The sequence below is a fragment of the Sturnira hondurensis genome, unplaced genomic scaffold (assembly GCF_014824575.4).
Source record: "Sturnira hondurensis isolate 20B ecotype Veracruz unplaced genomic scaffold, ASM1482457v3 Scaffold0000648, whole genome shotgun sequence".
NCBI lineage: Eukaryota > Metazoa > Chordata > Mammalia > Chiroptera > Phyllostomidae > Sturnira > Sturnira hondurensis.
This window is the reverse complement of record NW_028073279.1, coordinates 928,308-934,919: the sequence shown is the minus strand read 5'-3', so window position 1 is coordinate 934,919 and position 6,612 is coordinate 928,308.

Below are 6,612 nucleotides of genomic sequence, written 5' to 3'. Positions count from 1 at the left end.
TAGTATAGTATGAAACATGTAGATTAATGAAATACAACAGAAAATTCAAGGTAGACGCATGCAAATGCAAGAACATTATATACAATAAAGTTGGCCCTACAAACTGTGGTGATAGAAATGCACGGCTCAGAGTTTCTTTCGCAGAAACGGTTGGTTAATGGTCCCTCTGCACCCAGGACCACAGTCACGACAAAGCCACTCTGGGAACACCCTGGGGGACTAATCCAGGCCCATTCCGCAACATGTGATACACCTGTGAAAGGCAACTTTGGTTTAAGGACTTCCCCCTTTAGCCTGGTAAAAAGTTACTTAGAACTGTACTGTGGTTTGAGACTCTTCTTACCCAAGCTACCTTCCCACTGCCTCTCCTTCACAGGTGTCAGACGCTCACAGAAGTGGTCTTCCAAGGCTCCCTCCCTTTTGTCCATCACAGGTGTTTCCCCTAGTTAATCTCTTGCATGTCTAAATCAACTTTGGCATCTGCTTCCAGGAAGACTTGAACTAAAATACAAAAAACAATGAAAAATAGATGGCTAGATGGATCTTAGAAAAATTGCCTAATATAAAGAAAAATATAATGGCACACGGGGGCGACTTTGGCCTCAAGTCCCCCCCTCCACCACGGATGAAAGTAAACACTACCAAAACATAATCTGCTTGGGGAGGAGAGGTGGCCAGTTTCTCAGAGGGAAAAGGCCAGGATCCCCTTCCTCCAGGGGCTTTTATTGGGTTGTAATACATAGGAATACAGGGCAGCAAGGATAAAACAGTAGATAACATTCCAAAGAAATCTGAGGGCTTAGTCTGAGTCAGTGTCTGTCAGGAAAGGGGGTTTGCAGAAACTTTGGGAGACATGCTCATTTCCTGCTCGGCCCCTTAACATAGCAATGAAAACACTCTTGGCAAAGCAGGCTTCACAGGATTTTTAGGAATTCTTTCTTATGCCAGATTTCTCCCCGGATACCTCTCTGGCAAGGCAAGGAGCTGCACTTCTCCCCATCAGGTTTTCAGGTTTAAGTGGATTAGAGCCAGGAAGTGCATCTCCCAGAGGACATTGGGACTCAGGCTATGTCACAAGGCCCAGGGGCAAGGGTTCATTGCTCCCTTTTCGTCGCAGCCCCCCCGGAGTCCTTCCATCCTGGCCTCCCAAGTGATTGAGTCTGGCTAAGGTTGCCCCTGGGCATAAGAATTTGTACCCGTTTTTAACATTGACCATGTTTTGGGGGTAGGGGGAGGAAGCTGAAGCAGCGTTCACTACCCAAGACAAGTTTTGTCTCCTGTGGCTCACATTCCAGAGGTTGCTCACTCATCCCCTTAGCCATGAGGGGTAGTTACAATTCCTGAAACCAGGCAGAGTGGTTCCCAACAATGGCATCCCTCTCATATCATAATTGCAGGTGAATTCAAGATAGAATAAAAATTAAGAAAGGTATACTACGAAGTTAAAAAAAGACAGTCATCCAATACTAAAGGTTTCTTAAACAAAACTACAAAACATAAGTAAGGCAAAAGTATGAATTTGAGAATGTCAGACTTCAGGATTCATGTTCAATGAAGGACAATGTGGCATGGACTGCTAACTGTCCTCCAGAATCGTTCTCCCCTGTCTCTAAACCTAAGAGAAGGCATGGAGTTTAGGTGGGACCATGACCACCAGGATAAAAGATTACATTGCTCACCTTCCCTGTAGCTAGCTGTGGTGCTGTGACTACTTTCTAGCCAATAAAATGTAGCAAACTTCCAACAAGAGTGTGTAGATTCTGTTTTATGCCCTTAAAACAAAGGGACGTACCAAGCTCTTCTCCGTCTTTCTCCCCTTCCTTAAGGCTAGTGAGTGCCACACTGACCATGCTGAGAAAGGCAATATCCTAGAAATGGTGGAACGTTAAGACAGAAGGATCCCCTCCTTCCAGATTGCTACTAGAGAGGAGCCCCTCTCTCGTCTGAGCCACTGTTAATGTGGGGCTCTACTGCGGAGACCAAAGTTACCTCCTAAACAAGATGAACACCACAGACAACGTTAGTGGACGGATGACAAATTGAGAGGATATACTGGCAATGCCTGAAGTCAAAAAGGCATATTTAAAATGGGAAAAAATCGCCTACAAGCAGATAAACAAAAAAGAGAAATCAGAAGTGATTGAAACCTATTAAGATTCAATTCACATAAAGAATATCCAAAAGACTAAAAAGCTTATATTAGGAGAAGTTGAGTTTTATTAAGAATTAGAGGAATAGACAATAAAATGATGATGTATCACTATATCCATCAAATTGGCCAGAATTGAGTAATGCCAAGGGTCAAGGATATAGGGATGTAATGTAAGGATAGAGGGACATTCTCACATTTTGGGTAAGAATGTGGATACAGCCATTCCAGAAAGCAGACTGACACAGCCTAGTGAAATTAGGTATATATATGTTCTCTGGTCCAGCAATCCTGCTTTTGGGTAAGTATCCCAAGAGATTCCTATGCATATCCAAAAGGAGATACATAAAACTCTTATACTGGGCAGTTTCTGGTAGTAAGGAAATGGAGACACCGCAGTTCTCTATCACTGAAAGGATGGAGAGGCAAAATGTAGAATACTATGTAGCCATTGGAAATGAGGGATCTCTAATAGATATGGCACATAGATATTAAAAGCAGAGTGCCGAATAAAAAAACAGAACGAGATGTATAGCAGCAGACTAAGTTATTTTACAAATAAGAACGATGCACATAAAATAATACACATTTATAACAAGTAGATAAATATATATTTATAAAAATGCATTAGAACGGTTGAGGAATAAGCATTAAATTGAAAATAAATGAATAAAACAAGAAAGGGCCATTGAGTAGACCAGTGATGACAGTACACCACACACTAACATACCTAACTCGGGCTTCCGTGCCCTTAAGTCCAAGAAAACAATGCAAACTTACACAAATGAATCACTACAAAATAATATCTCCCTTTCTTCATTACATATGTCATTGCTTCCTATGTATGTCCTTGAGGTATTTTCCTGATATAATAAGCAATCCTGTGAATCATGTGCAAATTAATTTTCACAGGTCTGTAATCTAGAAAGCTGACCAAAGGGAAGGGTAGTGGGAGTATGGAGGATACCGAGGAAGGAACTTCAAATGCTGTCCATATTGTCTCTAAGATAAAATGTGAATGTTGTAATGCCAGGGCTTCTAGTACTGTCTTCTTTTATCACCCTAGACGCAGTCACGCAAAACCATGTTCCTAGTGATAATTACCAATCCAACAAAGAAATTAAGAAAACTTTGAGAAGAGAAGCAGGAAAGAACCAGAAGATGAAAAAAAGGTGACTTGTAAAATAAGTATGTTTTTTTTCTCTTTAATGTAGGCATTTATGTCCTTAAGATTAGGAGAATAAAAAGTAAGGCCTGAGTGTGGTGCTAGGTCTTCACATCAATGAGACACCCGACTGTTTATTAAAGCGCGTCCGTGCTCTGCCTCCTCCGCCAGCTTTCTCGGCTCTACGCGGTTCTCAGTCGCTGCCAGTCAAAACTGGCTGACCTTCTCCAGGTTGGACGATCGGTACCTGTAGCTGTGTCCTGTCAGAAGTGAATTTACAGTTTCATTTTCAGAGATTTAGCCTTGTAATTTGATCCTAGCTCTGTCAATTCCTTACTTTAAAAACAGCTTTGGCATGCTAACAGCGCACTCTCTGGGCCCACAGCCTGAAAACTCACTCCCCAGGGGCCTGTGCTCTGCTGCAGTGAAGATGGCCCCGTGTTCCATCGTTCGCCTGGAAACACAGACAAAACTGAAACTAATCCTTACTTCAGGTGAATGAACACTAATGTTTTCACTCAACTAGAGCAAATGAATAAAAAGGCAAACAACCATAGCAATAAAAAAACGTTTAGGGAAAGGCCACAGTGGGGCCATAGAGTCCTATTCTTTAATAATACAGGTCCTGCATCCAGGGCTGGCTTCCTGGGTGCGTGCTCAGTGCAGTCTCTCAGGGTCTCACGGGCAGAAGGGCCCTGCTCAGGGTGTCGTGCTCCGGGCTGGCCATCTTGAAACTCTCCTGGCTCCGACCCATCACCACCACCACCTTGGTCTAGGGTACAGTTTGAGTTGGTCGGAGGAGGCCATGCTTGCCTTCTCTGACCACGCTCTGCTCTTTCACAAAGAGCGTCCAGGTCAGGTGTGGACCTCATTGTGCCTTGTGCAGGCAGAGCAGCAGCGTCTTCGGTGGGTGATTCCGTGGGACCTCCCGAGATGATCCCAGCCAGGTATCAGGTGGGGCCTAGTGCTGGACCCCGACGGCAGTAAATTGGGCAGCAGCAGTCTGTGCACAGGAGAGACTGACTTCCCTTCCCCTGTCAGGAGCCCCACATTTTTATTGGCCGTATATTCTGCAAATCACGTAGGCAGCTCCGAGATCAACACCGAAAGAAAACTTTCCTGGGGGAAGAAGAAGCTTAGCAGGTAATAGAACTCTGCTCCTCTGACTCAATTGACCCTTGAGGGCCGCTGACTATGGCCCCAGTGGCACCATCAGGCTGGCCTCTGGGGGCACGCCTTCCTCAAGTAGTCCTCTTAGATCATCTGAGCCAAGTCAGGCATTTCAGAGAGGACTTATTAAATAGTAAAATACATATACCCATCTGCAGAATAGAGGCTGTGGTCCCAGGATAGCAGACTTGTTCTTAGGAAGCCCGTGGCTCAACGATTCTATATAACATCCCATTCTACTCCAACTAGCTCTTCACAAACTTTCCCTTTAAGTAGCTTTAATTGTTTCAGACAGTCCTAGTTCCCCCATAGAAAGACCTATCTCTTCCCAGGATGACTAGCATAGAAATTAAGTCATGCTTCTAAGAAATGCTGCCTTCTCAAAAGAAAAAAGTCCTTTAAATGCACTTTTAGTTTTGTAGGTATACCAGGATACTGGTATTTTAATGAAATACAAAACTATTGCATTTCTACACTGAGAAATTAGTGCTATAGTAGTAAGACTATCATTCTAAAGTTGGAAATGTTAGGATATTTTTGTTTTCATTTTAAATCCTCTACATTCCAAGACTGATGTGTTCTACAGGTTCCTCTAAAAAAGTAACATCAATATTAGTGGTACAAAGTAACGTGCTTAAGCTTCTCTCTAGAGCCCTGGCATTCCACTGCTTCTAAGAGTTTTATCCTGTTTTTTTTTTAAGATTTATCACTTTAACCATTTTATTTTATTTTGTAAAGATTTTATTTATTTATTTTTAGAGAGGGGAAGGAAGGGAGAAAGAGAGGGAAAGAGTCATCAGTGTGTGGTTGCCTCTCACGTGGCCCCCACTGGGGACCTGGCCCGCAACCCAGGCATGTGCCCTGACTGGGAATTAAACTGGCTGCTTAAGTTCACAGCTCTCACTCAATCCACTCAACTACACCAGCCAGGGTCTTATCCTATTGTTTTAATTCTTGAATATTTTTTCTGAAATCTATGTCCTAATTATGAGAATATTTAATGATTTTATTTTTCTGTGAGTGCCATAGCTTGCTATTTTTTCATATCCCTTCCTCGTGCAATTGGTTGGCCCAAGGCTATGACAGAGTCTTTGTACCAGTTCATATAACAAAAGACAAAGCTCCGCCAACTAATTTCTAACTTCTGTTAGGCTAGTAAATGCAGGGACTTTTGCGTTTCACAGGATGGTATTTTTTAAGTGAACGAGGAACCCACCGATGATTGCCAATTTTTTATTTTAACAAGTGAAGACATTTAAAAGTTAAACTAACAATATTGTTTAATGAAAGAAAGGGCATTTTAATTCAGAAAGAAGTCCTTTACATGAACATTAAGCAAGAGACTCATTACATTCTCATTTCTCTGGAGAAAACTGAAGAAATTCAAAGATCATCACTGGGCAACCTCCTGAATCAAAAGTTGGCCAAAATTTTAATTTTTAATAGATATTTCCTTCTGGCTTTTAAGCTATTTTAAATATTTTCATACATTTTATGAACTCTCATGTATTACAATGCATGAATTTCATATAATCCAGCAGTATGGAATCCATGGTTCTTCAAATCCATGCCAAATCTACAAACCATTAAAGTTGACATTTCATTGTGTTTTTTTAATACTAACATAAAGTGTCAGTGTCTTCTTTGAATTGCTCTTTATATTCAAAATTTCATTTAAAACACAATATAATACCACATGACTGAGATATACTATAGGTTATATTTAAAACCTATGACTTTATAATTAATAACCTAATGTCACAAAGTAGACTTATAGTCTCTTTGCTTAATACCAAAATAAACACCTTCACTCTTTCTTTTTTAAAAAAAGTCCAGTGAATTCTGAACTTTCTATTGGCCTCCTGCCCTGCCAAGGGGTACCCCACTTCTGTTGCCTTTAATACCTCAAAACTTTGGTGTCATTGACCTCAGACCCCACTCTGCCATCCACAGTCCTGTGGGTCATAGTCTTCTGGATGGTTTGTAAGAGGGGCTCTTGTCCAGGGTGTCCACAAGATTGAAGTCCTCCCCTTCTCCCAGTAGGCTGCTGTAGGTGGCAATCTCAGCCTCTAGCTTGACCTTGATGTTCAGCAGGGCCTCATACTCCTCCTGGTCCTGCCACTGCCCC